This window comes from Lepus europaeus, chromosome 3 (assembly GCF_033115175.1).
Source record: "Lepus europaeus isolate LE1 chromosome 3, mLepTim1.pri, whole genome shotgun sequence".
Classification (NCBI taxonomy): Eukaryota; Metazoa; Chordata; class Mammalia; order Lagomorpha; family Leporidae; genus Lepus; species Lepus europaeus.
In genome coordinates this window covers 142,962,108-142,978,112 of record NC_084829.1, presented here as the reverse complement: position 1 = coordinate 142,978,112, position 16,005 = coordinate 142,962,108, and positions in this window count along the sequence as shown.

Here is a 16,005-nt window from a genome sequence, read left to right as displayed (position 1 = left end):
TTGATAAACCTGATGAACTTCACCCAACAAGTGATTAGCAGACAGAAGAGTCAAGCCCTGGAAACATATACCATAAGAAACCCTGTATCTTTCAGGAATAGCTGAAGTGTGCCACAAGAATTAGCAGGGGAAGAAAATAATGAATGCTTTGACAGGAACACTACTAGTGATAACGCATGTGCAGAAAAAAACTGTAGTTGACAGGAGCACTGGAAAATAATCTGAGAATTAGAATGTGATGGTGAATATTTAATATAAGGTGCCATTTAATTCCTAAGTTCGGATAGAGGAAGAATGAATATCATTCCCACTAACCAATATCAGCTGCAGCAAAAGTGAAACACAACCCTTAAAAGGCCATGGCATGGCATGGATCCTGAATACTGATTGGATTTTCCACTCCCTAATGTGTTCACTATTGTAGGCTACATTTTGCTTCCCAAAGATTCGATAGAACCTTGAATGTTAGCTTTCATGACAAAAAGAACTTTGCAATGTGATTTAATTAAGGATCATTGGGAGATTAGCCTGGATTACCTTTGGGGATTTAAATATAATCATGAATGTTCTATAGGAAGGAAACAGAGGGGGGCTGGTGTTGTGGCATAGTGGGTTAAGCCTCTGCCTGAGATGCCAGCATCCTAAATGGGCACCAGTTAGAGGCCTTGGATGCTCTGCTTCTGATCCAGCTCTTCTGGTGTGGCTGAGAAAGGTAGGGGAAGATTGCACGACATGGGAAACCTGGATGGAGTTCCAGGTTCTTATTTTCAGTGTGGCCCAGTTCTGGTCATTGCGGCCATTTGGGGAGTGAATCAAAAGATGTAAGATCTATCTGTGTGTCTCTCCCTGTCTTTGTAGCTCTGCCTTTCAAATAAATCAGTAAATCTTAAACAAAATAAAGAGGCATATGGAAATACCTGCAGAGAGAAGGTGGTGTGTGAAGCAGAAAGAGATTTAAGGAGAGGTTGATAGCTTTAGACATGAAGGGAGTGTTCATGAGCTATGGCATGTGGGTTTGTATCTCTAGAAAAGGCAATGAAATAGATTCCCCTCTAGAGACTTGAGTTGAGCTCCTAGAATCAAAATCCCACCAGGATTTTATGTATACAGATGCTCTTCAATTATATGGGAGTTATGTCCTGATAAACCCATTATAAGTTGAAAATGTTACAAGTTGAAAATGCATTTAATATTTAACCTAATTTACTAAATATCATCGCTCAGCAGCACAGCACAGTGTAGAGTGTAAGTTGTTCTTCTTCATCATGGAGCAGGCTGGGAGCCGCTACCCAGTATCAGCAGAGTGGATCAGAGGGAATACACTAGTGTAGGGGAAAAAAAAATAAAAATCCTAAACTCAAAGTGTGATTTCTACTGAAGATATACCACACTCATATCTGCATAAAGTATAAAAATCTTAAATTGAACCATCTTGGCTCAAGGAAATGCCATATACATAAAGGAAAAGCAAGAAGCTACCAAGACAAAGATGTGGTTGGATTTCAGGTAACACCTGCTCAGGTCACAGGGACCAACTTGCATTGCTGTTTCCTATGTTTGGGAGGCAGATTGAGAGCTATGCAAATAAAGTATAAACATAGTTTGCTCTTTGCACTTAATAAGGACTAAAAGGGGCACAGAATCTGACCCTATTTTGTCTCTAGTGTTTGCATTTTCCTATCATTTATTAAAAGATTTGAGGGACAATGTAGTCTGGCATGAAAAGGGTAGAAGTTAAAACTGTTGTTTTTAAATCCAATATTTTAATAAGAACAAGAAATTAAATCATAATGTAGAACCTGAATATCTATCTTGTTGATTTTAAGCATTAGAAAATTAAGTGTGACAAGGGCTTGTTGACAATACGTAAGCAGGACAGTAAGTAACTGTGAATATATGTATCTTTACTATCAGCACATAGTTTGAGAAAGATTGTAAAGAATCCCATTAAAAATTTCCCAAAGTAAGAAAGAACATAGCAGATGTATTATGTGGAAGATGTATTGTGTGGATTAAAATGGGCACTTGGTAAGAGCAATGCAAAGTAACTTAATTCCTCTGTTTGGAACCACTGTACTTAATATGCCTTTTTGAGAGAAATCCTATGTCTCTTTAAAGGCACTAACAAGGAAATTTTATATAGGGAAGAGATGGAAGGAAAATTGGGTCGTAAATATAGAAATGGGTGGTTATTTCAAAGTAATTTGTTGACCAAATCCCCTAATTGAATGAACAGTGACTAAAAATGGATGATAAAAGCAAAATCCTCACAATTACACAAGATATCATAAACCATAGAAGATGAAAACAATTAACAAATGCCAAAATATTTCAGGCTTTTGAGAACAGAGGCCTCATTGCCACAATCCTGGAGAATTTTGATGCTGAAAGAGCTGTGACCCTTTTTGCCCTTTGAGCAATGGAAAATAATGTCTGAAAAAAAAAAAAGAAAACAAAGTCTGGGAAAGGAGATGCAAAATCATTGTGAGGAAACCCTGATTTCTGCTCTCCTGTGGAATCTTTGGAATCTGAAGGTAAAGGTGTTTCAGTGGAATCTACTGTCATACACAAAACTGGTTGTGTATTGGGTGAAGAAAGTATAGAGAAAGATTTATTTTTAGACTCTTCAGAAAAACAAAAAAGAAATGAAACCAAACTCCCACCATTATAAAAGTCCTAAATTAATATAAATTAATGAAGTAATTTAATTTAACATGTATTTCTAGAACACCAAGTACTTGTGAGGCACTGTGCTAGTTCTTTCTTGGGATAGATAAATAAGCAATGGTAATGATGTTTAGAGTCCTAGAACTTGAACCCTAATTAACTTTTTTTTTTTTTTTGACAGGCAGAGTGGATAGTGAGAGAGAGAGACAGAGAGAAAGGTCTTCCTTTTTGCTGTTGGTTCACCCTCCAATGGCCGCTGCGGACGGCACATCGCGCTGATCCGAAGCCAGGAGCCAGGTGCTTCTCCTGGTCTCCCATGCGGGTGCAGGGCCCAAGCACTTGGGCCATCCTCCACTGCCTTCCCGGGCCATAGAAGAGAGCTGGCCTGGAAGAGGGGCAACCGGGATAGAATCCAGCGCCCCAACTGGGACTAGAACCCGGTGTGCCGGCGCCGCAAGGAGGAGGATTAGCCTGTTAAGCCACGGCGCCGGCCACCCTAATTAACTTTTTAATTTAGTTCTAAGTTTTCTTCATATACCCTATCAATGGACCACACAGAATTCATCAAAAGCCCACAATAAATTCTAAGTTTGATTTCTTGATGCCTTTGTTTGTGAACTCCCTTCTGCTTGCAAATTCAGTGACTGAAGGTCAGATTTCAAGGCACAAAGAATAAAGACCTTGAAGCCCTTTCTGACCATTTCACAACCTAGAACTAGTCTTATTCTTTCACTCTCCCTCGTTGTTTTTATGCAGTGCATTTGCATCCAGAATCATTTTGTGCACACTTAAGTATTATGGAGCTTCATGTTGACCTTGTATTACTTTCCTTTATCCCTACAAGAATAAAAAAAAGAGCCTACTTCTATATATTGTTTATAGACAATTTTTGTGAGTGAACTTTGAAAGTATAAGGACATGAAGGGCATTTCAAAATATTTCCAGGTCCTCTACTCTTATCTTCTAAGAAACAGTGAATGTTCCTGAAATGTACATTGAATGAATGGGTGCTTAAGACACGGTTTCTCAGTGACTTGATCAGCCCTTGTGCTGACTGTTGATGAACAGCTTAATACTTTATCCCTTTTAGTATTTTTTGTTTGTTCTACTTAATACTTTTGGTTGAATTCTGTAATTAATACACAATTATTCTTAAGTGTTGAAACTTAACTGAAAAGTGATCCCTGCTAAATATAAGAGTGGGAATAAGAGAAAGAAGAGATGTACAATTTGGGACTCGCTCAATCAGACGTGCCCCAAATAGTAGAGTTAGAAACGTGCCAGGGGTTTCCAATTCAATTCCATCAAGGTGGCATGTACCAATGCCATCTCACTAGTCCAAGTGATCAATTTCTGTTCACAACTGATCATAATGATAGGGCTAAGAATCAAAGGGATCACATAAACAAGACTAGTGTCTGCTAATACTAACTGAGAGAATTAAAAAGGAGAGAACGTTCCCACATGGGAAGCGGGATACACAGCAGACTCATAGAATGGCAGATGTCCTAAACAGCACTCTGGCCTCAGAATCAGCCCTTAAGGCATTTGGATATGGCTGAAGAGCCCATGAGAGTATTTCAGGCATGGAAAGCCAAGACACTATGGCAAAAAAAAAAAAAAAAAAAAAAATGAAATGACCTAAATGAAAGATCTCCACGAGTGAGATCCCAGTGGAAAGAACAGGTCATCATAGAAGGAGGTATCTTTCTCTGAAGGGAGGAGAGAACTTCCACTTTGACTATGACCTTGTCTAAATATGATCAGAGGCGGCAAACTCAAAAGGCCTCCATAGCCTTGGCAACTCATGACAAGAGCCTAGGGTGATTACTGATGCCATAAATAAGAGTGTCAATTTGTTAAATCAACAACAGGAGTCACTGTGCACTTATTCCTCATGTAGGATCTCTGTCCTTAATATGCTGTACATCATGATTTAATGCTATAACTAGTATTCAAACAGTATTTTTCACTTTGTGTTTCTGTGTGGGTGCAAACTGTTGAAAGCTTTACTTAATATATGCCAAATTGATCTTCTGTATATAAAGATAATTGAAAATGAATCTTGATGTGAATGGAATGGGAGAGGGAGTGGGAGATGGGAGGGTTGTGGGTGGGAGGGAAGTTATGGGGAGGAAAAGCCATTGTAATCCATAAGCTGTATTTTGGAAATTTATATTCATTAAATAAAAGTTAAAAAAAGACACAGTTTCTGCCAGTAGAAACTTACATTCTTAATAGGATAAACTAGAAAAGCTCACAATGACTACTGTACAGAGGAAAATCAGAAGGAAAAACAAAGACTATGGATTTTAATAAATGAGAAAATGACATTTTTTAGTGGTAGGAGAGATTCTGCAGATTAGGAGGCATTTCAAATGGAGACCAATTGCAATGGCAAAAGCATGAGAGGGAACATTCCAAAGCAAAGAGAGTATAGAACAAATCTGAGAAAATAACTAAGTTGGATTATGGTATCCATGCATTTTGGATAACCTTAAACTTTAGGGAAATGGCTCTAGATTCAGTTTAGTAGGCAATGGAGGACAATGTGGAAGGAGAGAATGATACATACAGTCAGAGCAAATAAAACAACATTTAGGCAAATAAATCAAGTTGCTATGTGTGTGATGGTTTGAGGCATTTCACTGAGATATACTCCATAAAAATTGACTGACTAACTTGTAGAAGATACATCTTCACAAATTCAGAAGTTAAAAAGGAATGCAAAAATAGTTATCTATTCAAGGTGATGAAAGAGTGACATTGTTTCATACATTATGCTGTACAACACTTATGCTTGCTACAAGGACTATTAGGAAGGTGAGTGATTTTATAAACTAGCAGAACTATATGTGTAAAACAGCAAAATTTTCTGATACTTCCTGATTATTCTAGTACTCAAATTGATCACTATTTTGAGAAGTGGTCAGGGACAGGTTAAAGTAATGAATCTTACCTAAATTAAGAAGTTGTCAATGGTAGTGGTAAAACTAGAATTTTTTTTTTTTTTTTTTTTTTTTTTTTTTGTGGACCAGCAGTGAGTGAAAAAGAAATCCTTACAGAAATGATAACTTTAGGGTGGCTAGAAACCATGTCTCTGAAAGAAAAAAAATACCATACACTTTGGAGATGCTGAGCACTTCAGATTTTTTTTCCACTAATATTTTTGCTACATTTATAGAACATTGCTGAGATTTTATATTTATTTAAGTATTTGAGAGCCTGAGCTTTGAGGGAGCAAGACTTGCTGGTACCACAGATACCTGTTTTCATCAAGAGCAACAACTACATCTTTCTTTCTTGGTTTCATCCAGAAGAGATAAATGGTACATCTAATTATTTCCTGACAGTGTATTTTGGGAGTAAAACATTGTCTGAATTTGAAGGATTCTTCAATATGAAGTTTCACATATTCCAGGAAAGAGACAATTAGGTTTGTTAGAGCAACAAACTAGACCGAAGTTCCTTCCATATCAAATTTAAGTTCAACTTCCTGCGTGATAAATTAGTATTTATGAGGGAACTTCAGAAGGCTCATGGAAAATGTAATTAAAAGATAAAGTTTATTTTGGTGCAAAGAAATGAAACCCATGCATATTAGAGGTCTTCAAAAATTTTTTTGAAAATGTGTATTCCAGAAAAACTACGCATGGATTTCAATTTTTTTGGCTGTAAAATAAGTATCTTTTAATTATTTTTCCACAAACCTTCTGAAATATCCTCATAGGTATGAGACAAGCCTTCTTCAATAACCATAATGTAAGAGAGCTGAGGCACTTAGTGGGGCCCAAGATTCTACGACTGGAATAAGTTACTTTAATTGAAAACAGAAATGATAATCAAGGTCATAATGCTTTGTAAATTTTAAAATATTTTGATATTTTAAGTCTCAATTGATCTTTACAAACAAGTGAGTTAGTTGTCAATATTATCATTTTCCTATTTTATAGATGAGAAAGCTGAGGCTTGCAAAGATTAAGATACTGCCCATTACTGACAGCTGAATGTTGATAGCATAATTCTCAATATCAAATCCATTGCTAGTTTTGCAACATACTATCATGTGATGTAAGAAAATTTTACAAGGAGATGAAAAGAATTATCAATATTATTAAAGTTTTATTTGAATTTAATGATTTTGACATAATTTTCCTGGGCATTTAGAGACAGATTAGGAAGAAGATCAGGATCTGGAGAAGTTGGGATTGATGGTAGGATCATATGATCTCTTTTCTTTCCTGTTATGCTAATCTTTTTAGAGGTTTCCAAAGACATGAGCTAGGGCAGCCCCTTTAAGACACAGAAAGCACTAAGATGTTTGTCTCTTAAAGTGTCCTGACTCTGTTAGGACAATGGAAAGAGATAGACAAAATTGTTAGTATCATTCCATAATGTGAAAAGTGTCTCTCACACATAGTCTCTGTTAATATGATGTATGATTATAACATATGTGAAGTGGGCTGAGTCATGGTGCCCAAACATTATTGTGCATGCTTCTGTGAGGGTGTATTTTGGATGAGATAACATTTAAACTTGTTCCCTTGTATCAAAGCAGATTACTTTCCATAATGAGTGGGCCTCATCCAATCAGTGGAAGACTTGCATAGAACAAAGGCTGAGCTCCCTAAAGCCAAAAAGAATTCTGCCAGCAGACTGCCTTTGAACTTGAATTACAACTCTTCCCTGGGTCTCCATTCTCCTGGATCTGCAGACTTTGGACTCTCCAAGCCTCCACAATCGCATAAACCAAGTCCCTAAAATAAATCTCTTCCTATAATACATACTCACAGTTTACTTGCTCTGTTTCTTTGGAGAATCCTAATACAATAAGGTTAGACACACACACATACACACACACACGTAGCAATTCAGATGACTGAGCCTTTCTGCCTCCACGTGAAACCAAAATTAGTCTACCAACCAAGTGAAAATAATCGATTCCAGGAGCTTCCAACCACACCCTTGTTGTCTCATGTTTGAAGCTCAGGGTTCAAGAAAGAAGGCAATCATCTCAGTTGAACTCTAGAGTTGCTTTCTATGTGAAGGAAACACAGAGGGACTTAATTTGCTTTCCAGGCCTTACAGGAGACCATTCCTGTTCATCTGAACAATATGCAGCAATGTTAAAGAGAAGTAGTGTTTCATGAAACCTACCAGCTCATTTCCATGAATTTTTAGGAAATAGTACCTTGATCATTCAGAAAGAATTCAATTCTGGATTGCTGCCCACTTCCTACACCTCCTCCTGCCCCTCCATGAACAGTGATCTGTGCTAACAAGACTCTTGAACAAGAGAGTGATTGGAGTGGAATGAATTTGTATTGCTTGTGACTGCAAAGAAAGCAAGGTTTGGACATCATCACTTTTTCAGGAAGTTTCCAGTGGCGCTGGGAGTCACTCACACTGATCAGATCTGTGGGTGTAAAAGAGGTGACTAAAAACAACGAAAGGCTACAAAATACCTAACTGTGAGTTCTGACTCATCATGGCCACTTTCATCCCAAATACATGCCAAAGAAGACATGGGGAAAATGTAACTCCAAGATTGGAGGAGAGAATGTTTTTTAAACTTTCAGTGCTTTTGTTGAGTAAACACTGACTATACCAAATAGCAGAGAAAATGTTATAAAAAAATCTTTTGAAGGAAAAATGTCCAATTGAATTGGGAATTATTTGGAGAAATAAAAGCCACAACTATGTTAGCAATCTCTTATAGCTTTTGTGGATAAGAAAAGAAAAACAACACTTCATAACTACAAACTGATTTTTCTGTTACTGTGGCAAAGGTCTAGTAAAACATTTTCTAACTTTTGTTTGGAGTACTTGCTTGGAATTATTCCTAAGAAGTTATGTGCTTTTGATAATTGTGAGCACTTGATTTAAAAAGTCTCTATTTGTATGTGTATATACACACAAGTGCACACCTAAAAGTTTGTAGAAAATCAAAATTAAAAAAATAAGTTTATTTTGGTGCAAAAGAATCCATGAAGTTGTTCATCATATACAATTCCCATAAATTTTACAAAATTATTTATTTGAAAGAGTTACAAAGAGAGAGGGAGACAGAGAAATTGGGAGATCTTCCATCCCCCAGTTCACTTCTCAGGTGGTTGCAACGGCCAGGGCTTGACCAGGCTGAAGCCAGGAGCCAGGAACTTCATGTGTGTCTCTCACGTGGGTGGTACGAGCCAAAACACCTGGGCCATTCCCTGCTGCTTTTCCTAGTCAATCAGCAAGCAGCAAGATTAGAAGTAGAGCAGTCCTTGGCTAACTCTCCGCCTGCGGCGCCGGCACACCGGGTTTTAGTCCCGGTTGGGAAACCGGATTCTGTTCTGGTTGCTCCTCTTCCAGTCCAGCTCTCTGCTGTGGCCCGGGACTGCAGTAGAGGATGGCCCAAGTACTTGGGCCCTGTACCGGCGTGGGAGACCAGGAGGAAGCACCTGGCTCCTGGCTTCGGATTGGCACAGCACGCCAGCCATAGCAGCCATTTGGGGGGGTGAACCAATGGAAAGGAAGACCTTTCTCTCTGTCTCTCTTTCACTGTCTAACTCTGCCTGTCAAAAAAAAAAAAAAATAGAGCAGTGAGACAGAAACCAGTGCCCATATGGGATGCCAGCGTTGCAGGCAATGGCTTTACCCACTACTCCACAACACTGATCTCCCATAAACATTTTAAGATTCATTGTATTCATTTGAAAGACAGATTTACAGAGATGAGAGAGTGAGAGAGAGATTTTCCACTGGTTCAGTTCTCAAGTAGCCCCAGTAGCCAGGGCTGGGACAGGAGCCTGGAACCCCATCTTGTCTTCCATGTGGGTGGCAGGGTCCCAAGCAACTGGATCATCTTCTGCTGCTTTCCCAGGCACATTAGCAGAGAACTGGATCAGAAGTGGAGAATCTGTGACTCAAATCAGCTCTCCGCTATGGGATGCCACCAACACAGGCAACAGCTTAACCCACTGTACCATATGCTGGCTTCCCCCATAAATTTTTTGAAGACTCCACATATATATTCTACCAAAAACTTTGGAGAAGTCAGTCTTTATTGCTTTCAGATTAGAATCTTAATCAAGGTAGTGACAATTCCTTTTTCTAAGAAATATATATTATTTTTAAAATATTAAGATATTGATCTAGTAGTTGTCCTGATTTCCAAGTTGGCCAAGCATCCCTCCCTTTATGCTGCACATATTTTCATTGCCATAGATGATATCCCACTGTCATGATGTCTGTAAATTCATGTATGATATAATACACAAGGAGATTCTCAGGACCCTTAAAAGGCAGCCACACGAAACATTATCTCTATAAAGTGTTTCTTGGACCTCTTCAGGAAGTTCTGTGCTAAGAACTGTTCCATAGCTTGCACATAGTTCCTTGATTTGAATATAGACCTGGCTTGGGCAGCCAAGGTAAAACAAAGACAGGCCTCCCTTCTGTGGGGCACATTTGTGCAGGTTTACGAGATGCAGCCGGTTGGTTTTGCCTTTCTTACTTGCCCAGCAAGAGATCCTCTGTTGCACACCTGAGGACACTTCTCGGCAACTGTCAGACCTGTTTTACTTGCTGCCTCTGATTTTCCTGTTTATCTGTTTTGGTGTTTCCCCCTGTGGGCCTTTCTCTATGTTGTAGCACACAGCTGGGGAGGACAAAAAGGATTTTTGTACCCACACTGGAGGGGGGGGGGGTGTCATTAATTTTAGGGTTGCTACAAGAAGACTGGAGTTTCATCTCTGATTTTCCCAATGACTGGTGGGTCCATTCTCTATTTTGCATTGCAGAGTGAATCTCCCTGCAAAATTTATCACTAGAAGACTTAAGCAGAGCCCCGAAAATATTAAATTATGTTTATGGAAAAGATAAAGAAGAGATATATAGAATAGATATATACTTTGAAAAGATATAGATAGATATATAATAGAATAGATACATACTTTGAAAAATTCAGATTGAATATGATCAAATGTCTAGCATATTTTAGCTTTTAGATCTTTGCCATTTAAGCGGAAATTACTAACATTTTTACATTGAGAGAATTTAAAGGAAATTACAGAACTGAAGTGCTGAAAATAGTTTAGCAATGAATCAGTCTCCCTTCTTTTGTAGAGAATTAAACTGAGACTCAGAGCAGATAAATAACATAATAAAGTCGCACAGACCACTACTAGGAGAGTAAGTATTTTTGAAAAGCCTGTGACCTTTCTTCTACATTGTATGATACCTTCAGTGAAGGAATTGTTGACTTCAGCAAAATGAGATCAATTCACATTTCTAAACCTAAAACAATAGTAATTCTATTTGACCAGTTCTCCTTATCCTTGCTAGTTAACAGCCTTAACAACTTACTGTAGACTGTAACATGGTTTTCTGATATGTGGAAACTTCTAGACAGATAGGAATAGAACTGAGGCCAAAAAGTCAATAGGGACCTCAGATTTTTCTGTAATTGCAACAAATTAATAGGAACAAAATTATATTTCATAGAAGGCTACACAAAGCAAGTTTAACAAATACTAGATTTTTGTTAGGCAAATCATAATTATCCTCCTAACAACCTAACATTCATTCAAAGAAAGTGATGAATTTATCAAAATTGGGGATGAAAAGAAACAGTTTTCACATGTTTTCTTCAGGGTCATGCCAATAGTTCAATTCAACATAGTTTCTAAAACATCTCTTGATTTTACACTGTTAAATGGATAGGGTAATTAAAATTCAGTTAATTTCTAAACTTCATTTTTATATTAAAATTTTTTTTGTAAATCTCTAGCTGAAGATATTACTCACCAGTATCCTGTTTTCCATGCCTGTGCCCAGAACCACTTGGACAGTGCCTAGCAGCAAACTGCCAGGGTAAACAAAGTCCTCCATCAGATTAATTTTAGTAATTCTCTGGCCATCCTGGATTTGTGTGAACATGGTATGGCTGCCATGGGGCAGAGATGGGGGGGGTGAGGGGTGGTGTGCTACTTGGAACTTTCAGGAGAGAACTTGATGCAAGGAGTGGAGTCAGCCAACAGCTTCCAGACAAGGTGTTTTCAGGACCTGCAGTACTTAGAACTGAGGATACACTGTTCCCAAGCATCCCCCAGCCAATGACTGAGCAAAACAGGAGTACTGGGACCCTCACTGGAAGATGGGCCACCTTACTGAGAAATCTTTGTGCTGGAACTTGCTGTCGGGCCAGTTAAGATTCCTCAGAACAGCACTGCGGTTTGAGTTTCTTCCTACCCAGTCTTCCTCCTTCCTACTCATTTGTCACATGGGTAAGACCTGAAGGTCTTCCTTATTCCTGCTCCCATTGTCCTGTACTTTTCACAGGCGTTATTCTCAAAAAACACCTGACATATCTAAATATATCTTGGCAGTCATCTTCTGGGGGACCAAAACTGACACAATGCATTAACTAATAACCTTTAATAAATCATATTTTGCATAATTTGGTTGTTGCAATTGAACACAATGTAAGCATCCTGAATTAGCAATGATGTTCCTTCCACCTCCTCAGCCTCTGTTAAATGGGTCAGTGTGAACACTTAGATTCATACCAAGTATTCTTTGATCAGGTATAGACACCTGATTAAAGCTGTGTCGATTTGGAGCTTTCTCAAGAATTTAAAACTAAGAGTTCTTGAAATAATTGTTATATGGTATTGAGAACCAGAGCTGTGATTTCATGTTTAAGCTTGAGGTCAGAGGTGCCAACAACTTTAAACTTCATGTTTAATATGAAGCAGAAACTAAAGGACTTGGAGAGGAAGCTAGTCTGCCGAAGATAATGAGGATGGGCAAAGATGAAAACTACAACATCACCGCTTTGGAAGACAGTGTGGCAGCTTCTTAAGAAATCTCACCTTACTCTTACCATAGGTCCCAGCAATCACATTCCTTGGTATTTTCCCAAAAGAAGTGAAAACTTATGTACACCCAAAAACTTGCATGTGATGTTTGCAATAGCAGCTTTATTCCTAATTTTCAAATCTGGAAGGATTCATCATATTCTTCAGTAGATGAGTAGAAAGCTAAACCATGGTACCTCCAGACAAAAGAATATTATTCAGCACTGAAAAGAAATGTATTATGGTTTTATTTCATTTTTGTGTTACTACAACAGAAAACCACAGATTGGGTCATTCATAGAGAAAAGAAATTTGTTTCTCAGTTCTGGAGATTGGTGAATCCATTATCAAGTCACTGGCATCTACCTGGTGAGGGCCTTTCTGTTCTATCATCCAATAGTGGAAGGCAAAGGGGTGAGTGTGTGCTAGAGAGCAAGGTGGGGCTGTACTTGCTCATAACAAGCCCACTCTCATGAGAACTAACTCATTCCCATAATGGTGACGTCAGTGCATTCATGAGGGCAGAGCCCTCATTAACTAATCACCTCCTAATAGGCCTCACCTCCTAACACTCTTCCATTGGGGATTAAGTTTACAACACATGAACTTTTGGGAACACATTCAAACCATAGCAGTTATCAAGCCATGGAAAGACATAGAGAGAGAACTTCAATGAATCATACTGAGTGAAAGAAGCCAATCTGAAAAGGCTACATACTGTATGACCCCAACTATATGAAACTGAAAAAGGTGAAACTATCAAGATAGTAGAAAGCTGAGTGGCTACCAAGGATTGGGGGTGGTGAGATGGATAAATAGGTGAGCTCAGGATTGTTTGGAGGGGCAGCAGAAATACTCTGTGTAATACTGTGATATTATTACTACAATAGCTCAAACCTACAGAACGTTCAGCACCAAGAGTAATCTCCAATTTAAACTATGATGTGTCAATGTAGGTTCATAAATTTTAGCAATTAGAAACTCTGGTGAGGGATGTTGAAAAAGGGAGGGTCTATGCATGTGTAGGGGCTGTGGATATGGGAAGTTTATGTGCTTTTATCTCAATTTTGCTGTGACCCAAAACTGCTCTACAACATTAAAATGCATCAGAGCAACCAAAAGAAAATAGCTGCTTGATGACCAAGGCCATTACCTGTTGTACTCAGAGTCCCCTAGATCTGGCTGTACACCTGGACCTGGATGCTTATCTTCATGAGCACCTTCCATGCTCTTGCATTCAATTCTCTAATACTGAAGCGAGCTTGAGCCCTAAACAGTTCTGAAAACAATTGCTCAGGAGAAGGTTTTTCTAATTTCAGACTCGAACCTGGTTCCTTTTCTACTACCATTTACAATGATTTATAGTTAGTATTAAACTGATTCATTTTGTTCTTATCCAACTTGACTGCTTCATATAAAGTGTTACAAACTTGGGACAAATATTCTTGAAAAGATCATGCTAATATAGTTTCCTTTGCTTTGTATTTCTAGTCTGTTTTTGCAACCCCATCAAAATCCAAAGTATTTTTCTAAAATAAAAAATGGAAGTGCACCACCGCCAACTTCAGTAAGCACTAACCAAGCACCTGCTAGGTTGCTAAGCAGTATGCGATTATGAAAATGACTATTTCAGACATAAGGCAGTACAAAGGGCCTCAAATTAACAGCATTCAGTAGAAAAGTCACATGCACATGAAATTAAAACACAACACAATATTATGTGTTAAATTTAAGCACTTTAGCAATTGCAGGAACTTATTTAATATTTATTACTGCTAAGTGGTATGGGAGATAATACATTAACTCTTTTTGGCAGTGATGGTTACCTCTCAGATCTTCACACACAAACCAATTTTGCTTTGTGTTTAAATAGTTTCAAATGTGTCCAATCAATCAACTCAACTGGCCAGTAAACTCCTTGTAGGAAGGCCCTCTGTTTTATTTTGCTACTCTCAGAAGGGAGAAAGGATTACTCGGCTCACTTGTTGGGTTGAGCCTTAGGACAATGAGCAGGGAAATACTCGTGTTCTAGCTTTTGTTCCTTGAGTCCTTAAACTCTTAATTTTGTTGTGGTGTTTTCTCACATGTAATGAACCAGATACTACAGATATCGACCTTAAAATGTATTCATGAGAATATCAAGTATCTTAATCTGATACTGAATTTGTAGAAATCATTTAAATTCATTCAGAATGATAATAAGCCAAGCCAAACGGAACACGTAATTTAAAAGATTCAAAAGATTTTGGAATGTACTTGAAATTATAAATCATCAATTTACATGAAAATGTCTAAAATACATGTTTGGCCAAGAAGTTGTAAGATTCTAGAGTACTTAGTGTTTGGTTATGATATTTAAATAAACTAGTTTTTTCAAAATACAGTAAATAAAAATGTCAGTAAGATTACTGGGGACTATACTGGTAAAAGCTACTCTAGGGCAAATATTATTAGTTTATGTAATCTAATTAAGCCAAGGGTTCGTATTCTCTGTAACACTGTTTCAAACCATAATTTTAATTCAGGTCCCAATTTTGATGCCACTTCCTTTACAGAACCCAGCAGGTAAAATGACATCAATCTGGGAATCTCAATGAGCTTTCCCAACATCAGTCTCTCCGTTCCTCTTTGTCTCCTCCAACAGCCTGTTTACTTATCAGGAAGTGAGGCCTCTTCTGTGGCCATGGCTTAGCCCTCTCCCTGTGCTTCTCATCCATCCTCACCCTCACCTGCAGGACTTGCTAGAAGACCCACTCACTCCCTTCTAGTGCCCCTCATCTTGTCTCCAGATGTTGTATTCCATCCATAAAACAGAGGAACCTTCCCACAACACCTTTCCTTTACACTTCCTCTCCTTTAAACTAACCCCTCCCTCTTCTTCCTATCTGCACATTTCTTGACACAGCCAGCTTCAGCGTTGTGCACAGGCTGACTTTCTTTTCTAGCTCCTACCCAGGTCATGGCACCTGGGAATGACGAGGGCACTCAGGGCTACACTGAAGAGCTGAGTTGGCTCCTATCAAAACCTGGGAGGGCTGCTTAGAAAACCTTGTGACAGTGTCAGCACTTCTCAGATCCAGTGATAATCCTCAGACACAGCCCTAAGGGTGCCTGCTGTCCTGACTTGTCCAAAGAACTCCTCAGTGTTTGTCCTTTTCCAGTCCAGTCCCTCTTCCACAATCTCCTTTCTACAGCCCGGCTAGGACTGGGTTCTCTCACTGCCCAGAAGCCTTTATGCTCCCTTGTGCCTGCTAAGAAGGTGAGGCTTCTCCAGTCAGATGCTGCAGCCCTTCACATGTTGGCCTGGTTTCAGTCTTGTCATCCCTCTGCAACCGCTTTCCCATACCCTGTAATCAAGTCAACCTCAACTATTTTTCCACTCACTGCCCTGACTTTCCAATCTCTGTGCCTGGAATCACTTTCCATACCCCCAGGAGAGGCCAATCAGAATCTATCAGAACTTGAAAGACACAGTCATCATTAATGTTTTGCTACT